The 19,393-nt window shown below is 50.2% G+C and overlaps 1 pseudogene; it reads right to left on the bottom strand.

The window, feature by feature from the left end:
- Positions 1 to 4,603: 4,603 nt before the first annotated feature.
- Positions 4,604 to 6,628, bottom strand: LOC132590800 (repetin-like; annotated as a pseudogene).
- Between the last annotated feature and the right edge of the window lie 12,765 nt (positions 6,629 to 19,393).

The raw sequence follows: 19,393 nt of genomic DNA, 5'->3' as shown, positions 1-19,393 counted from the left end.
AGGGAGGAAGGAAGGGAGGGAAGAAATAGATGGGGAGGGAGAGGTGGAAAGAAAGCAACTTTAAATGCATTCTCGAAGCCACTGGTTGGCTTGGCTTAGAGAAGTGATTTAAAGAGAGAAATGCCTTCTCCAAGCTGGCTGGGGGTGGTGGGGGCTTTGGGAGCCGCACAATGTGTGTGAAAGAGCCACATAAGAACATAAGAGAAGCCCTGTTGGATCAGGACAGTGGCCCCTCCAGTCCAACACTCTGTGTCACATTAGAACATAAGAGAAGCCCTGTTGGATCAGGCTAATAGCCCATCCAGTCCAACACTCTGTGTCACATAAGAACATAAGAGAAGCCCTGTTGGATCAGGCCAATGGCCCATCCAGTCCAACACTCTGTGTCACATAAGAACATAAGAGAAGCCCTGTTGGATCAGGCCAATGGCCCATCCAGTCCAACACTCTGTGTCACATAAGAACATAAGAGAAGCCCTGTTGGATCAGGCCAATGGCCCATCCAGTCCAACACTCTGTGTCACATAAGAACATAAGAGAAGTCCTGTTGGATCAGGCCAGTGGGCCCTCCAGTCCAACACTCTGTGTCACATAAGAACATAAGAGAAGCCCTGTTGGATCAGGCCAGTGGCCCCTCCAGTCCAACACTCTGTGTCACATAAGAACATAAGAGAAGCCCTGTTGGATCAGGCCAGTAGCCCCTCCAGTCCAACACTCTGTGTCACATAAGAACATAAGAGAAGCCCTGTTGGATCAGGCCAGTGGCCCATCCAGTCCAACACTCTGTGTCACATAAGAACATAAGAGAAGCCCTGTTGGATCAGGCCAATGGCCCATCCAGTCCAACACTCTGTGTCACATAAGAACATAAGAGAAGTCCTGTGGGATCAGGCCAGTGGCCCCTCCAGTCCAACACTCTGTGTCACATAAGAACATAAGAGAAGCCCTGTTGGATCAGGCCAGAGGCCCCTCCAGTCCAACACTCTGTGTCACATAAGAACATAAGAGAAGCCCTGTTGGATCAGGCCAATGGCCCATCCAGTCCAACACTCTGTGTCACATAAGAACATAAGAGAAGCCCTGTTGGATCAGGCCAATGGCCCATCCAGTCCAACACTCTGTGTCACATAAGAACATAAGAGAAGTCCTGTTGGATCAGGCCAGTGGCCCCTCCAGTCCAACACTCTGTGTCACATAAGAACATAAGAGAAGCCCTGTTGGATCAGGCCAGTGCCCCTCCAGTCCAACACTCTGTGTCACATAAGAACATAAGAGAAGCCCTGTTGGATCAGGCCAATGGCCCATCCAGTCCAACACTCTGTGTCACATAAGAACATAAGAGAAGCCCTGTTGGATCAGGCCAGTGGCCCCTCCAGTCCAACACTCTGTGTCACATAAGAGCATAAGAGAAGCCCTGTTGGATCAGGCCAGAGGCCCCTCCAGTCCAACACTCTGTGTCACATAAGAACATAAGAGAAGCCCTGTTGGATCAGGCCAATGGCCCATCCAGTCCAACACTCTGTGTCACATAAGAACATAAGAGAAGCCCTGTTGGATCAGGCCAGTGGCCCCTCCAGTCCAACACTCTGTGTCACATAAGAACGTAAGAGAAGCCCTGTTGGATCAGGCCAGTGGCCCCTCCAGTCCAACACTCTGTGTCACACAGTGGCAAAAAATTTTATATATACACACACACTGTGGCTAATAGCCACTGATGGACCTGTGCTCCAGATTTTTATCTAAACATGTGCCTCCCAAGCCACAGTTTGGCTACCCCTGATATAGCACATACATGTGTTGTTTTTCTAACGGTGTGGTTTCTCTTGATCTTATTTTTAAACCACTGTGGTCCCTGATTTTCCAGTGGCCATTGTGCGAGACAAGATGGTGGACTAGATGGACCATTAGTCTGATCCAGCAGGCCTCTTCTTATGTTTTTGTCAAGAGAAGGCCTCAGACTCTGTGCCCTGTCGTTGGCCCTTCATGGTAACCAGTTAGCCACTGTGTGAGACAAGAGGCTCGACTAGATGGACCCTCCCTGGTCTGACCCAGCAGGGCTCCTCTGAGGTTCTTCTCAGGAGAACGCCTCAGCCTCTCTGCCCTATTGCTGGCATTCCAGAGGAACTGGCTGGCCACTGTGTGAGACAGGAGGCTGGACCAGATGGACCCTCCAAGGTCTGACCCAGCAGGGCTCTTCTGAGGTTCTTCTCAGGGGAAGGCCTCAGCCTCTCTGCCCTGTTGTTGGCCCTCCAGAGGAACTGGCTGGCCCCTGTGTGAGACAGGAGGCTGGACTAGATGGACATTCACTAGTCTGACCCAGCAGGACTCATCTGAGGTTCTTCTCAGGGGAAGGCCTCAGCCTCTCTGCCCTGTTGTTGGCCCTCCAGAGGAACTGGCTGGCCCCTGTGTGAGACAGGAGGCTGGACTAGATGGACATTCACTAGTCTGACCCAGCAGGACTCATCTGAGGTTCTTCTCAGGGGAAGGCCTTGGCCTCTCTGCCCTGTTGTTGGCCCTCCAGAGGAACTGGCTGGCCACTGTGTGAGACAGGAGGCTGGACTAGATGGACCCTCCCTGGTCTGACCCAGCAGGGCTCTTCTGAGGTTCTTCTCAGGGGAACGCCTCAGCCTCTCTGCCCTGTTGTTGGCCCTCCAGAGGAACTGCTTGGCCACGGCGTGAGACAGGAGGCTGGACTAGATGGACCCTCCCTGGTCTGATCCAGCAGGGCTTTTCAAGTGGGAGGGCTTCTAGTGTCCTGGCCCCACAGGTGGGCCTCTTGATGGCACCTGGTTTTTTTGGCCACTGTATGACAGAGTGTTGGACTGGATGGGCCACTGGTCTGATCCAACATGGCTTCTCTTATATTCTTATGTCTGAGTCAGTGATGCTCTGTATTCTTGGTGCCTGGGGGGGGCACAGTGGGAGGGCTTCTAGTGTCCTGGCCCCAGTGGTGGACCTCTTGATGGCATTTGGGGTTTTTTGGCCACTGTGTGACACAGAGTGTTGGACTGGATGGGCCATTGGTCTGATCCAACAGGGCTTCTCTTATATTCTTACGAGACTCCTGAAGTTAGAGGAAAGTGGAGTGTAACAACCTACCCTTTTTCTTCTTCACATCAGGAGAAAACGTCTTACCTGAATCAGAGCTTTGGCCCATCAAGGTCAGCCTTGTCTACTCAGACTGGCAGCAGTTCTCCAGGGTCTCAGACAGCAGTTCTCCAGGCTATCACATCACCTACTGCAAGCCAGATCTTTTTTTAACTGGGGATGCCGGGGATTGAACCTGGGACCTTCTGCGTGCTGAGGAGACACTCTTCATTCCGAGCCACAGACCCTCCCCTCCCCTCCCACAGACATCCACAGCTTTTATACCTGGCACACCCATCCCAGCTGCTTCTCCCCAACGTCATCCTAGTTACCGTCAGCATCCATTCCCTAGGCTGACAGGGCACTGACCCACCAGGTGAGCCATTCAGGCCATTTCTTGTATGAAAAAAAGTTAGTCCCCTGTGCAAGCACCAGTCGTTTTCCGACTCTGGGGTGACGTTACTTTTACAACGTTGTCACGGCAGACTTTTCACGGGGTGGTTTGCCATTGCCTTTCCCAGTCCTCTACACTTCCTCCCCTCAAGATGGGGACTCATCTGACCAACCTCGGAAGGATGGAAGGCTGAGTCAACCTCAAACCGGCTACCTGAACCAGCTTCCGCTGGGATTGAACTCAGACTTTTTGTTACAGGGTGGTTTGTCATTGCCTTTCCTAGTTATCTCCACTTCCCCCCCCCCCAGCAAGCTGGGTACTCATTTGACCGACCTCGGAAAGATGGAAGACTGAGCCAACCTCGAGCCAGCTACCTGAACCAGCTTTCGCTGGGATTGAACTCAGGACATGAGCAGAGGGCTCCGACTGCAGCTTTTCCACTCTGCGCCACAGGGCTCATCTTGTATGATAGTTTATATAAAAAACTACATTAAAAGCCAGTGTGTATCTATTTATAAACTAACTTCTTCGTCACAATGGGAACCCAAAGAAGCCGACAACATTGTTTTCCCCACTTCCATCTTATATAGAGTAGCCACTGTTCTCCCCTCTTCCGTCTTATGTAGAGTAGCCACTGTTTTCCCCTCTTCCTTTTTATCTAGAGTAGCCACTGTTTTCCCCTCTTCTGTCTTATGTAGAGTAGCCACTGTTTCCCCCTCTTCCGTCTTATCTAGAGTAGCCACTGTTTCCCCCTCTTCCGTCTTATCTAGAGTAGCCACGGTTCTCCCCCCTTCCGTCTTATCTAGAGTAGCCACTGTTTCCCCCTCTTCCGTCTTATCTAGAGTAGCCACTGTTTCCCCCTCTTCCGTCTTATCTAGAGTAGCCACGGTTCTCCCCCCTTCCGTCTTATCTAGAGTAGCCACTGTTTCCCCCTCTTCCGTCTTATCTAGAGTAGCCACGGTTCTCCCCCCTTCCGTCTTATCTACAGTAGCCACTGTTTCCTCCTCTTCCGTCTTATCTAGAGTAGCCACTGTTTTCACCTTTTCCGTCTTATCTAGAGTAGCCACTGTTTTCCCCTCTTCCGTCTTATCTAGAGTAGCCACGGTTCTCCCCCCTTCCGTCTTATCTAGAGTAGCCACTGTTTCCTCCTCTTCCGTCTTATCTAGAGTAGCCACTGTTTTCCCCTCTTCCATCTTATCTAGAGTAGCCACTGTTTTCCCCTCTTCCGTCTTATCTGGAGTAGCCACTGTTTTCCCCTCTTCTGTCTTATGTAGAGTAGCCACTGTTTCCCCCTCTTCCGTCTTATCTAGAGTAGCCACTGTTTCCCCCTCTTCCGTCTTATCTAGAGTAGCCACGGTTCTCCCCCCTTCCGTCTTATCTAGAGTAGCCACTGTTTCCTCCTCTTCTGTCTTATGTAGAGTAGCCACTGTTTCCCCCTCTTCCGTCTTATCTAGAGTAGCCACTGTTTCCCCCTCTTCCGTCTTATCTAGAGTAGCCACGGTTCTCCCCCCTTCCGTCTTATCTAGAGTAGCCACTGTTTCCTCCTCTTCCGTCTTATCTAGAGTAGCCACTGTTTTCCCCTCTTCCATCTTATCTAGAGTAGCCACTGTTTTCCCCTCTTCCGTCTTATCTGGAGTAGCCACTGTTTTCCCCTCTTCTGTCTTATGTAGAGTAGCCACTGTTTCCCCCTCTTCCGTCTTATCTAGAGTAGCCACTGTTTCCCCCTCTTCCGTCTTATCTAGAGTAGCCACTGTTTTCCCCTCTTCCATCTTGCCATGCCAGTGGGGGGGGGGGGGATCTGAGGAGTGGGCATGGATATCCCTGCCACGATGACATCACACATAAGTGACATCATTGTGTTGGTGACGTTGGGGCTGACTCTCTGACCAATTTCGCACTAGACTTTTAATCCTGGTTTAGCCCTGTCCCCAAGGTGACATTCATAGAATCACAGAGTCATAGAGTTGGTTTCTCTGATTCTGTCAGTTTGGGGACGGAGTTAAACCAGGACTAAAGGTCTGGGCAAAACTGGTCTCTGCTTTCGGCACAAACTCTATGGTTAAAATTGGGCTCACACCATACAGCAGGAATGTCAATCATGCAGCCTAGGGCCCGAATCAGGCCCCCAGAGGGCTCCTATCAGGCCCCCAGAGGGCTCCTATCAGGCCCCCAAGCAACTGGCTGTCATCTGCTTCCTTCTCCCTCTCTCTTGCTTCCTTCTGCATCACAGCTCGCTTTGCCAGGCTTGCTCAATCGCACAGGAGCTACAGAGCAAAAGCTCTATTTTCTCCATTGGCAGAAGCTCCTCCCTTGAGGGGGAAGTCAGAGCTTGTTTTTCCAGGCTCTCTCAATCGCACAGCAGAGCTACTGAGCCAAGCCTCTCTCCCTTCTATTGGCTGAGGCTCCCCCCCATCCCCTGGGGAAGGAAGGAAAGATCCACAGCTTCCTTTGCTCAGTTCCCTGGATCCCATGGGAGAGCTCTACAGAAAGCACCTTTAAGACCAATGAGTGCTAAGGTTTTAAGCATGTTTTAAGTTTTTTAAAACATATATATTTAATTGTGTTTGTCTGTGTCCTTTATAGAGTTTCCAGGAAGCCCCACCAAACAATGGGCACATCCACAACCACACCCCCTCCAGCCTAGAAATAGCAGCTCTCCAGCAGCCCTGGCCCCACTCAATGCACAGCAGCCAAGAAGGTCAGAGCGCCTGCTCCGGCTGCAACGCCACTGAGGATGTTCTCCGCAGCTGAGAACGAAACGTCTGGAAGGAAAACTTTCTCCAGTAGAACACGGCACTTGAGCCCGAAAGATTCTACAAACCCTAATAGCAATTATTACAGTTTGGATGCATGCAAGGAGAAATTGTTCTGTGGTAGGAACCCTGCAATGCGCAGTCCTCGGAGCTAAAATGGCAGGGGAAAAAAATACTGAGGGCAAATCTACCAGATAATTCATCCTTAATTACCAATTCCAAACTAAAAGGCAGGATCTTAAAGTTCCTGGAAAGCGACCAGCTGCACACGGGGCTTGCACATACCTGTCCCACAATCCACACGGGAGCAACAGAACAGAAAAATGTAAAATTTCCAGAAATTCCGAAGCTGTCTCCGTGGAAAAAAATCGAGAACGCTCTCAGACGTCGTCATACTAAGTGCATCTGAAACACGCGCATGGCTTTAGAGATGTCTTTTTCAGTGCTCCCCCCAAATTTCCCACAGGAAAAACCGGAAAGGGACAAACATTTTTTCCACGCTGTACATTTAACGAGTGAAAAGCTTCCTCTGAAGAAGCACTTCGTTCATGCTAAAAAATTACAGGGAGGTCCTCCCCCCCCACCCCCCCCCCCACAAACAAACACTGTTCTCCCAAATTTTCCAGGTTTTCTGTCGGAAAACTGGGGTGGGGGGGGAAGAGTGTTCAAGGTGGGAAATGAGGCTTTCACATCACTATGACGGAAAACAAGGTTTCAAAATGAAGAGCATAAAATTGTTATATGTCAAGAACAGGCGCGAGAGGCCTTTCTAATGAGAGACCGAAAGGATCAACAGTCCACAGCGTCCCCTAGGGTTGCCAATCCCCAGGTGGGGGCAGGGGATCCCCCGGTTTGGAGACTGCCCCCCCCCCCCCCGCTTCAGGGTCGTCAGAAAGCGGGGGGAGGGTAGAGAAATGTCTGCTGACTCTATTATTCCCTATGGAGATTGATTCCCATAGCAAATCATGGAGAATTGATCCGTGGGTATCTGGGGGGGCTGTTTTTTGGGGTAGAGGCACCAAATTTTTAGTACAGCATCTAGTGTCTCTCCCCAAAATTCCCCCCAAGTTTCAAAAAGATTGGACCAGGGGGGCCAATTCTATGAGCCCCAGAAGAAAGTGCCCCTATCCTTCATTATTTCCTATGGAAGGAAGGCATTGAAAAGGTGGCCAGAACTCCCTTTGGAGTTCAATGATGCTTGTCACAGCCTTGCTCTTGGCTCCACCCCTAATGTCTCCTGGCTCCACCCCCAAAGTCCCCATATATTTCTTGAATAGGACTTGGCAACCCTAGCGTCCCCTCTTCCTGCTTTCACCGGAAAGCTGCCCCAGTCGCTAGCTCGATCCAGTGCCTAAAACTGGGGTGAGAACTTGATCCGCCCACCTCTTATCATTTCTCTGTAGTCCATAATATTCCATGAAGCCAAAACAGTCACTGTACAGATGACCACTTACCTTTTACATTTTCATTTTGAGATCAGCCTTTAAAGTGGCTTTAAAAAAAAAAAATCGTTGCTGTTACTTTGCTTTGTTTTCTTGCTCGAGTTTCATTTTTAAGCAGGGGTGTCAAACATGTGGCCCGGGGGCCAGACTGGGCCCCCAGAGGGCTCCTACTTATTTATTTATTTATTATTTATTACTTTTCTATCCCGCCCTCTCCACAAGCGGACTCAGGGCGGCTAACAACATTCATTTTTACAAATTAAACCAATAAAAAATAGCTACGGTTTAAAATTATTTTAAAAACATTTCATTTCATGGCGCTGTATCACTACAATATAATATAAGTGGCGATCATGGAACTCTATAATGATGTAGGGTGGCAGCTCTCTCCCCGTTAGATCTCGAAGGCCTGTCGAAACAGTTCGGTCTTACAGGCCCTGCAGAAAGTAGAGAGATCCCGCAGGGCCCTTATGGCCTCCGGGAGAGCATTCCACAATTCTGGTGCTGCCACTGAGAAGGCCCTAGCTCACGTCAGCTGCAACCTAGCCTCCTTTGGTCCAGGGATGGACAATAGATTTTTTTTGTCCCTGAACGCCCCAGAGGGCTCCTATCAGGCCCATGAACAAATCTGCTTCCTTCTCCCTGTTTCTTGCTTCCTTCTGCATCATGGCTTGCTTTGTCACAAAAGAGCTACAAAAGAGCTACAAAAGACCTAAAAATCACAAAAGAGCTACAGAGCAAAGCTGCTTTCTCCATTTTCTGAGGCTCCTCCCTTGGGGAGAGCTTGCTTTGCCAGGCTCTCTCAATCGCACAGCAGAGCTACGGAGCCAAGCCTCTCTTCCTTCTATTGGCTGAGGCTCCTCCCCCTCATCCCCTGGGAAGGGAGGGAAAGGGTCAGAGCTTCCTTTGTCCAGTTCCCTCGAGCACACAGGAGAGATACAAAGCACCTTTAAGACCAAAATATTGCAACAGTGCTAATCTTTTAAGCATGTCTTATTTTAAGTCCCCCCCCCAAACCCCTTTAATTATGTTTGTCGGTGTTTATATCTCCTCCACCTGACATTACGTTTTATGATAGACATGGCCTGGCCTGAGAAGGTTGCATTTATGTCAGATTCCTCCCTCATAACAAATGAGTTTGACACCCTTGTTTTAAAGTGTTGACGGGAAGTTACCAATCAGTTTTTCAGTCACATCTATAAAAACTTAGGGTTTGTAGAATCTTTCGGGATCAAGTGCCGTGTTCTACTGGAGAAAGTTTTCCTTCCAGACGTTTCGTTCTCAGCTGCGGATAACATCCTCAGTGGCGTTGCAGCTGCTATTTGTAGGCTGGAGGGGGTGTGATGAAAGGGCAATTGGTTTGTGGATGTGCCCATTGTTTGGCGGGGCTTCCTGGAAGGGTAGTGATAAGGACACTGGCTGTTGAATGTGACCATTGTTCTGTGTTAATTGCTGGGAAGGTTGGAAGGGGTTTGAAGATAAGGAAGATGGTTGTTGACTGTGCTGATTGTTCTGTGGAATTTGCTGGAGGGGGTGTGATGAAAGGGCAAGGATGTTCTCCGCAGCTGAGAACGAAACGTCTGGAAGGAAAACTTTCTCCAGTAGAACACGCACTTCATCCCGAAAGATTCTACAAACCCTAATGATGTTACCAGCCGTGAAAACTTGAATTCTTCTATAAAAACTTACTTAAGAAAACTGCAGATTCATACCCCGCCCTTCTCTCTGAATCAGAGACTCAGAGCAGCTTACAATCGCCTATATCTTCTCCCCCCACAACAGACACCCTGTGAGGTGGGTGGGGCTGAGAGGGCTCTCACAGCAGCTGCTATTTCAAGGGCAACTCTGTAAGAGTTATGGCTGACCCAAGGCCATGCCAGCATTTACAATTATTGTTCTGAAACTTGGGACAAACACCTCCCCAGGACTGAACAGGGATATTGGTTTTTTATCTCATTACAGATGCTAAACCAACTGTCACCAAGTATAACTATACATCCACAGTTTTCCAATGCATTTCTCTTTTAGAACAGTGTTTCAGAATAATGTTTTTGTTTTTATTGATATACTCAAATAAGGGATATGGGCTTTTTATGTGAGAGCCAGTTTGGTGTAGTGGTTAAGTGTGTGGACTCTTATCCGGGAGAACCGGGTTTGATTCCCCACTCCTCTAGTTGCACCTGCTGGAATGGCCTTGGTTTAGCCATAGCTCTCGCAGGAGTTGTCCTTGAAAGGGCAGCTGCTGTGAGAGCCCTCTCAGTCCCACTCACTTCACAGGGTGTCTGTTGTGGGGGGAGAAGACATAGGAGATTGTAAGCCGCTCTGAGGCTCTGATTCAGAGAGATGGCTGGGGTATAAATCTGCAATTCTTCTTCTTCTTATCTCATTACATACACTAACCCACCTCCCACTATATTTTAAGGTACCTTTTTTTCTAATGGCAAACTAGAATGTATTTCTTTTTTAGAACAGTGTATTAGAAAATTTTGGAGTTTTGTATTGACATACTCAAATAGGGATACTGATACTAACCCATCTTCCACTATATTTTAATGTATTCTTTTTTCCTAATGGCAAACTATAATGACGTTATAACCTCTTGAGATACTAATGCCCCCCATTTAAACCCACAACTAAGGATGCCAGAATGGCACCCAGATTTATGGCCCTTCACACCTATGACACGTCTGCTTTTTATCACCCTCCACTGTTGCTGCAGCCCAGTTGACAATAGTAACAAACAAACACAGACCCCAATTTGTGATTCTTTTAATTTGCTAAAAACATTCCCATGACTCTGCTGCCCACTTCCTCTGTATTTAAAAGATGACTCACCATTCCAGTTTTATCTGATGAAGTCTGCTTAGAGCATACGAAAGCTTACATTCTGAATAAAACTTAGTTGGTCTTGAAAGTGGCACTTGTCTACTGCTTTGTTCTGTTGCTGCAGACCAACACGGCCCCCCCGCTTGAACCATTCCAGCAGCTGCAAGTGGAGGAGTGGGGAATCCTTTACCTCCCCACCCCCCACAACAGACACCCTGTGAGGGAGGTGGGGTTGAGAGAGCTCTCCCAGAAGCTGCCCTTTCAAGGACAGCTCTGCGAGAGCTATGGCTGACCCAAGGCCATTCCAGCAGCTGCAAGTGGCGGAGTGGGGAATCCTTTACCTCCCCTCCCCACAACAGACACCCTGTGAGGGAGGTGGGGCTGAGAGAGCTCTCCCAGAAGCTGCCCTTTCAAGGACAGCTCTGCGAGAGCTATGGCCAACCCAAAGCCATTCCAGCAGCTGCAAGTGGAGGAGTGGGGAATCAAACCCAGTTCTCCAAGATAAGAGTCCACACACTTAGCCACTACACCAAACTGGCCCTCATTGTTAAAATGCACAACGTTTTACATTTATTTTTAAAAGGTCGGTTTTATCGTTTTACAACTAACTGGTTGTTGCAATAAGCACAGGAACCAAACCTGTCGATTGGAACATTTTTTTGTTCTTTTAATAAGGTTAACGTGTTAAAAACACTTGAAGAAATCCGCTTTGGGTAGTCAAATGCCCCAAGCCTCCTTTTAATTCCTAAGGAAATATATTATTTTATTATTTATTTATTTGATTTGATTTATATCCCGCCCTACCCCACCGAAGCGGGCTCAGGGCGGCCCATATTAGCCCATAAACTTCCCCAGACATTCCCCAGGATAGCTGCATGGCATTACCCAGCCAAATGCTGCTACAAGTCAGCAAGTTGCAGCACAAAAGCAGAAATCAATCTCGAGATCCTGTTTCAAAACAGCTGGGGGACATGGACACGCTCCTGGAGACAGCGGAGAAAGCCAGACATTTCCTAAAGCTGTCATAAAACGAAAGCGGATAGCTCCAAGCAGCAAGAGAGTGTCATTATTCCTCTTCCGCGCTTCCTGCTATTTAAAAAAAAATGCAGCCACTCTACAGGAAGCCAAGGTGCCGTCAACACCCACGCGATGTCCGTGAGAAGAGGACGATGAAGATAATGATGATTTAACCAGCCCTCCAGGTTCAGGTGGGGCATCTCAGGTATCATGCCTCCCACAACCTCAAGGGGTCAGAAGGGGCCGGGGGAGAGGAGGAGGAGGAAAAGGAGGAGGAGGAGAAGAAATTGGATTTATATCCCACCCTCCACTCTGAATCTCAAGAGTGGCTCACAATCTCTTTTCCCTTCCTCCCCCACAAGAGACACCCTGTGAGGTGGATGGGGCTGAGAGAGCTCCCCCAGAAGCTGCGCTTTGAAGGACAGAGGCTCAGAGCGACCTACAATCTCCTTTCCCTTCCTCCCCCACAACAGACACCCTGTGAGGTGGGTGGGGCTGAGAGCTCTCCCAGAAGCTGCCCTTTCAAGGACAGAGGCTCAGAGCAGCCTACAATCTCCTTTCCCTTCCTCCCCTACAATAGACACCCTGTGAGGTGGGTGGGGCTGAGAGAGCTCTCCCAGAAGCTGCCCTTTCAAGGACAGAGGCTGAAAGCGGCCTACAATCTCCTTTCCCTTCCTCCCCCACAACAGACACCCTGTGAGGTGGGTGGGGCTGAGAGAGCTCTCCCAGAATCTGCCCTTCCAAGGACAACTCCTGCGAGAGCTATGGCTGACTCAAGGCCATTCCTGCAGCTGCAAGTGGAGGAGGAATCAAACCCCGTTCTCCCAGATGAAGAGTCCGCGCATTTCACCACTACACCAAACTGGCTCTCTAGGAAAGCCTTTCCTAGAACCCGAGAGCCTTTTTCTGGAGAAACATTCCGGGACCTTCTACATACAAACCACTACCTCCTGGACCTTTTCCACAGCCTGTCTGAATTGGCACACTGCCTCTTACAATATTTTTTCTTTCCTTTTCTTTTTTAAAGCCAAGGCGTATTTGAGGGGAGGGGAGATGGTAGAATAACTAGTATTTGACAAGAATTGCGGGCAAAGCCCTTTACCGTTTCAGAGGGGAGCCATGTTGTTTGCAGCAAAAAAAAAGCGCGAGATCCATCCGCACCTTAAGGCTGACAAGAGTTTCGGGGGGAGAGTCAGAGCTCCCAAAGGCACTACCGGACTACAGTCAGAAAGATTTTTATGAAACGAAAGGTCTTCTTAAGAGATGCCTTACAGAAAGTGAAAGGGATGAGCTGTACTAACACCATTTTGAGGGATGTTGCTAATTTGCAGCTCTCTCTCTCTCTCGGCTTGGCTTCGCGAACGAAGATTTAAGAAGGGTGCAATAGTCCACGTTTGCTGCAGGCTCGCTGGTGGCTGACAAGACCAATGTGGGACAGGCAGGTCCGGCCACAGCGGCTGCAGGGAAAGGTCTGATTTAGGGTTGGTGCTGTAGCAGTGCGATTCTTCCTCAATCTCCTTTTGTCCTCAAGACCAGCTATGCGTGCGTTCTCAAAGGAAGAGACAGCCTGGTGGATGGTGTGCCTCCATGCTTTGCGATCTGAGGCTAGGTCAGACCACTGGTGATGGTTGATGTGACAGGTGCTAAGGGATTTCTTCAAGGAGTCCTTGTACCTCTTCTTTGGTGCCCCTCTATTTCGATGGCCGGTGGAGAGTTCGCCATACAGGGCAATCTTGGGAAGGCGGTGGTTTTCCATCCTTGAAATATGCCCTGCCCAGCGCAGCTGCGTCTTCAACAGCAGTGCCTCGATGCTGGTAACCTCTGCCCGCTTGAGGACTTCAGTGTTGGTCACAAAGTCACTCCAGTGGATGTTGAGGATGGTGCGGAGGCAGCGCTGATGAAAGCGCTCAAGGAGTCGCAGGTGATGACGGTATAAAACCCACGATTCGGAGCCATAGATGAGGGTTGTCGTCACAACCGCTTTGTAAACATTGATCTTTGTGCCTTTTTTCAGATGCTTGTTGCTCCACACTCTTTTGTGCAGTCGGCCAAATGCACGGTTTGCCTTTGCCAGCCTGTTGTCAATCTCCTTGTCGATCTTGGCATCTGAGGAGATGATGCACCCCAGGTAGCTGAACTGCTGGACTGTCTTCAGAACTGATTCACCCACAGTGATGCAGGGAGGGTGATAATCTTCCTGGGGTGCAGGCTGGTGGTGCAGCATCATCAGCAAACAGTAGCTCTCGGATGAGTTTTTCCATTGTCTTGGAGTGTGCCTTTAGTCGCCTCAGGTTGAACAGGCTGCCATCGGTGCGATAGCGGATGTAGACACCATCGTCCTCATCTAGATCTACTGCGGCTCTTTGAAGCATCATGCTAAAGAAGATCGTAAAGAGAGTTGGCGCGAGAACGCAGCCTTGCTTTCAGAGGAATTTTTTAGGTGAAGCGCAGTGTGCGCGGTACTGGCTCCACCCTTTCACCTGGGGGTCATCTGCCATGGCCCAGTAAGCCGGGACGCCGGCAGTGAGTCCTCCAGGTGGTAGGTGTTACATTAACGAGCTCTATCTGCCCGGGTTTGATGTTAGAGTTTTCCTTCTCTTAGGCTGACGAGGTTGGTGGGCCCAGCCTGCCCATCCGGTTATACCGCCGGACAATTCGGTCGCACCATGACGTAGCAAACTCTGTGAAAACGGGGGGGGACCAGCGAGAAGGTGTTGCTACGGATGCAGTAATGCAGGAGAGGCCATTGCAGTGACCATCTGCCAGGCATAGCCAGACAGTGACCACGCGGCGTTCACTACACCGGGAGAGGAGAGGCTATGTATTGCGCATGCACTTTCCCTGGGGGGGTAGGATTCCCAGAGGGAGCCCACCCCCCCCCACCCCCCCTAATTTGCAGCAGGCAGCTATCAATAGGCCCGGGCTTTGCTCGGTCTGGTTAATTTTGTTACAGCAAGAGACAAAGACGTTCCACGGGGGGGGGGGGGGGATGACATTGAGCACACAAGAATAAACATGAGAACAAGTGGCCTGCGTCTTTCAACAACTGAAGAGCTTATCTGCTGGCTTGCTGACACGTAACTAGAGGAGAATGTGCGTAACGTGCGAGAATAGAATTAGCCCATGTATGGAAACGCGCCGCTTGGAATTCCCGTTGTGGTTTTATTGGAGTGAGGTACACCAGGAAAACAGCCTGTTTAGCTGGAAAAGGAGAGCAATAAACTGCGGCCAGTACGGCATACCCCCAATAATGATTATGGGCCCTTCTTCTAGTTGTTTTTAACTAGATCAGGGGTGGCCATGCTGGCTGGGGCTGATGGGAGTTGTAGGCAAAAAGAAGATGATATTGGATTTATATCCCGCCCTCCACTCCGAAGAGTCTCAGAGCGGCTCACAATCTCCTTTCCCTTCCTCCCCCACAACAGACACCCTGTGAGGTAGATGAAGATATTGGATTTATATCCTGCCCTCCACTCCGAAGAGTCTCAGAGCGGCTCACAATCTCCTTCACCTTCCTCCCCCCCACAACAGACACCCTGTGAGGTAGATGAAGATACTAGATTTATATCCCGCCCTCCACTCTGAAGAGTCTCAGAGCAGCTCACAATCTCCTTTCCCTTCCTCCCCCACAACAGACACCCTGTGAGGTAGATGAAGATATTGGATTTCTATCCCGCCCTCCACTCCGAAGAGTCTCAGAGCGGCTCACAATCTCCTTTCCCTTCCTCCCCCCCACAACAGACACCCTGTGAGGTAGATGAAGATATTGGATTTATATCCCGCCCTCCACTCCGAAGAGTCTCAGAGCGGCTCACAATCTCCTTCACCTTCCTCCCCCACAACAGACACCCTGTGAGGTAGATGAAGATATTGGATTTATATCCCGCCCTCCACTCCGAAGAGTCTCAGAGCGGCTCACAATCTCCTTTCCCTTCCTCCCCCACAACAGACACCCTGTGAGGTAGATGAAGATAATGGATTTATATCCCGCCCTCCACTCTGAAGAGTCTCAGAGCGGCTCACAATCTCCTTTCCCTTCCTCCCCCACAACAGACACCCTGTGAGGTAGATGAAGATATTGGATTTATATCCCGCCCTCCACTCCGAAGAGTCTCAGAGGGGCTCACAATCTCCTTTCCCTTCCTCCCCCCCACAACAGACACCCTGTGAGGTAGATGAAGATATTGGATTTATATCCCTCCCTCCACTCCGAAGAGTCTCAGAGCGGCTCACAATCTCCTTTACCTTCCCCCCCCCCACAAAAGACACCCTGTGAGGTAGATGAAGATATTGGATTTATATCCCGCCCTCCACTCCGAAGAGTCTCAGAGTGGCTCACAATCTCCTTTCCCTTCCTCCCCCACAACAGACACCCTGTGAGGTAGATGAAGATAATGGATTTATATCCCGCCCTCCACTCTGAAGAGTCTCAGAGCGGCTCACAATCTCCTTTCCCTTCCTCCCCCACAACAGACACCCTGTGAGGTAGATGAAGATATTGGATTTATATCCCGCCCTCCACTCCGAAGAGTCTCAGAGCGGCTCACAATCTCCTTTCCCTTCCTCCCCCACAACAGACACCCTGTGAGGTGGGTGGGGCTGGAGAGGGCTCTCACAGCAGCTGCCCTTTCAAGGACAACCTCTGCCAGAGCTATGGCTGACCCAAGGCCATGCTAGCAGGTGCAAGTGGAGGAGTGGGGGATCAAACCCGGTTCTCCCAGATAAGAGTCCTCGCACTTAACCACTACACCAAACTGGCTCTCCAATCTGGAGAGCTACCATTGGCCACCCCTGAACTAGATTATTTGTAGTCAGGAAGCAATTTTCTCCAGGTCAGATTGGCCAGGGATCCTGGAGGGTTTTTTGCCATCTTCTAGGTGTTGAGTAGGAATCACTGGGGGTATGTGTAGGCAGGTTATTTGTGTATTTCCTGCACTGTATAGGAGGGGGGTTGGACTAGATGACCCCGGAGGTCCCTTCCAATTCTATGATTCTATAATATCCAAATCACAAAATGCCATAGTCCTGTTGCATACCACATTGGTCAGGCTGCGCTTGGAATATTGTGTGCAGTTCTGGAAGCCTCAGGTTTTTTTTTTTAAAAAAGGATGTGGATAGAATGGAGCAGGTGCAGAGATTATTCTATGCTTTTAAGGTTTTAACTGTTTTTTAAAATGTTTTGATTTTTTTATGTTCACTGCCTTGTGAACCCTGAACAAGAGAAAAGGAAGCATGAAAGTATTTTCAATAAATAAATAAATGATACATAAACCATGCACAGATTTATGCCAGTGTACAATCACAGTGTAAAACCACACCGGGTGTTGCTGGGTAAGCTTATGAGACTCTCTAGGCGCCACTCTCTAATAATGGACTCCCCACAACCAGCATCTGGAAAATTTATGGATTATTAATCAACATGTCAATTATAAGCTTCCTAATAAAGAACTCCCAACAACCACCACTGGGCGTGCGGAACACTTACGCATTACTCAGCAACCTGTCAATTACCAATAATGTTGTTGCATATTAAGTTATGCAACATTCTCAGTGGCTGTTTTTTGATCTCCTGAATTTTGACATCGTTTGGGCTCTCTGGCAACACACAGAGGAATATTCTAAAATCTGATCTTGCCTGGGGAGGACGTTGTAGACCCCTGCAACAGAGCAGCCCGGCAATTTCAACAAGATGCTGGCAAGACCAAGACCAAGGCGGTCACCTGGCTGGGCTGTTGTGCTGGCACACAGCTTCTGGGTGAGACTAGGCTACTAGTCACCGTGCGAAGTGCTTGGGCTGCACCCTTCACTTCCCTAAGGTCTAGGTGGGTAGCCATGTTGGTCTGAAGTGACAGAATAAAGTTAAGAGCCCAGTAGCACCTTTAAGACCCACAAAGGTTTTCAAATGTTGTCTCCCCTTGATTTGATCCATACAGCTGTTGACCCCGTGCAGCTGTGGCTTCTTGTCTCTCCTTTGTCTCAAAACGTCCGTATCAATGTTCCCTCTAAACTGTGGAGTCTTGGGAGCAAAAATTTCTGCTTTGAGAGCTACTGGCGTTATGGTTGTGAGCTGCTGCATGAATTACCTGGCTCTGGGGCTGTTTTTCCTGAGCCAAAACGTGTGAGCTGGAGGCTAAAAATCTGTGAGTTAGCTCACACTAACTCAGCTTAGAGGGAACACTGGTCCACATCATTTTATATGCTAGCTTGTTGCTTTTCTCAACTCTGTCTTCATGCTTAATCCTTTTCTCCCATTTTTTTTTTGTATCTGAAGAAGTGTGTCTGCCCACACGAAAGCTTTTATCTTGAATAAAACTCTGTTGGTCTTAAAGGTGCCCCTGCACTCAAACTTGGTTCTGTTTCTTAATGTCCGATTTAAGAGAAGACTTGAGAGAAATGGTAAAATGCTCAAGTGGTCGAATGGATTGCACCAGGCAAGATCAGATTTTAGAATATTCCTCCGTGCTCTTCAGGAGGGTGTAAATTCCATAAAGTTCACCCTCCACAGCAGCCATTTTTTTCCAGAGGAATGGGTCCCTGTAGACTGGAGCAGTGTTCCCTCAAAGCTGAGCTGGTGTGAGCCTCCGCCTCACACACGGTTGTCCTAGCTCGGGAAAAATGGCCCCAGAACAAGCTAATTTATGCAGGAGCTCACAGCTTTAATGCCAGGAGCTCACAAAGTAGAATTTTTTCTTACAGGACTTCACAGCTTAGAAGCAGGGGGGGGGGGGCAAACATGCTTAATGTAAGAGCCACACAGAATCAACGTCAGATGTTTGAGAAGGAAGGAAGGAAGGAGGGGAAGGAGGGGAGGAAGGAAAGGAAAGGAGGGAGGGGAGGAAGGAGGGGAGGAAGGAAAGGAGGGAAGGAAGGGATGAGAGGAAGGAAAGGAAAGGAAAGGAGGGAGGGAGGGAAGGAGGGGAGGAAGGAAAGAAGGAAGGAGAGGGAGAAGAAAGGAGGGAGAGAAGGAGGGGAGGAAGGAGGGAAGAAGGAAGGAAGGAGAGAGGGAGGGAGGTAAGGAAGGTAGCAGGGAAGGAAGGAGGGAGGCAAGGAGGGGAAGAAGGAAAGAAGGAGGGAGGGAGGGAAGGAGGGAGGGAAAGGAGAGGAAGGAAAGAAGGAAGGAGGGAGGGAGGGAGGGAAGGAGAGAAGGAGGGGAGGGAGGAGAGGAGGGAAGAAGGGAGGGGAGGAGGGAGGGAGGGAAAGGGGAGAGGAAGGAAAGGAAGGAGGGAGGGAGAGAAGGAGGGGAGGAAGGAAAGGAGGGAGGAAAGGGATGAGAGGAAGGAAAGGAAAGGAAAGGGAAGGAAAGGAAAGGAGGGGAGGAAGAAAAAAAGGAAGGAGGAAGGGGAGGAAGGAAAGGAAGGAGGGAGGGAAGGAGAGAGGGAAGGGAGGAGAGAGGGAAGGAAGGAGGGAAAGAGGGAGGGAAGGGGGGAGGGGGATAGATGGGGAAGGAGAGGCGGAAGGGAAGCCGCTTTAACTTCCAAGGCATGCTCGGTGGGGCCCGAGGGCGTCTTGGGCGGGAGCGGGGTTGTTTCTGCAGCCCGCGGCGTGGAGGGCGGCTGGGTCTCCCTGGAGGGTGGCGGGGCCTGCCTGGCCGGGCTGTGGTGGCTTCGCGGCCTCCCCTCCCGTCCCTCCCCCGGCCCCGTCCCGCTCCTACCGTCAGGCCCAGCTAGGCCGCAGCGGGGCTCCCGGGCGCCGGAGGGCCGCGCAGCCTCTGCCGGGGGCCTCCGCGCAGGCAAGGGGGGGGCAGCCAGCCGTCGACTCTGCCGGGGCCGTCCTCGGACGGGAGGGGAGGCGGGGACTACACTTCCCGGCGTGCCCCGCGGCTCAGCGGGCGGGGCCTCCTCCCCCCTCCCCGCGGAGGTGTGTTCCCGTCGCCA

The sequence above is a fragment of the Heteronotia binoei genome, unplaced genomic scaffold (genome assembly GCF_032191835.1).
Source record: "Heteronotia binoei isolate CCM8104 ecotype False Entrance Well unplaced genomic scaffold, APGP_CSIRO_Hbin_v1 ptg000795l, whole genome shotgun sequence".
NCBI lineage: Eukaryota > Metazoa > Chordata > Lepidosauria > Squamata > Gekkonidae > Heteronotia > Heteronotia binoei.
The sequence above is the reverse complement of the archived record's forward strand: the minus strand, read 5'-3'. Positions and strand labels throughout refer to the sequence as shown.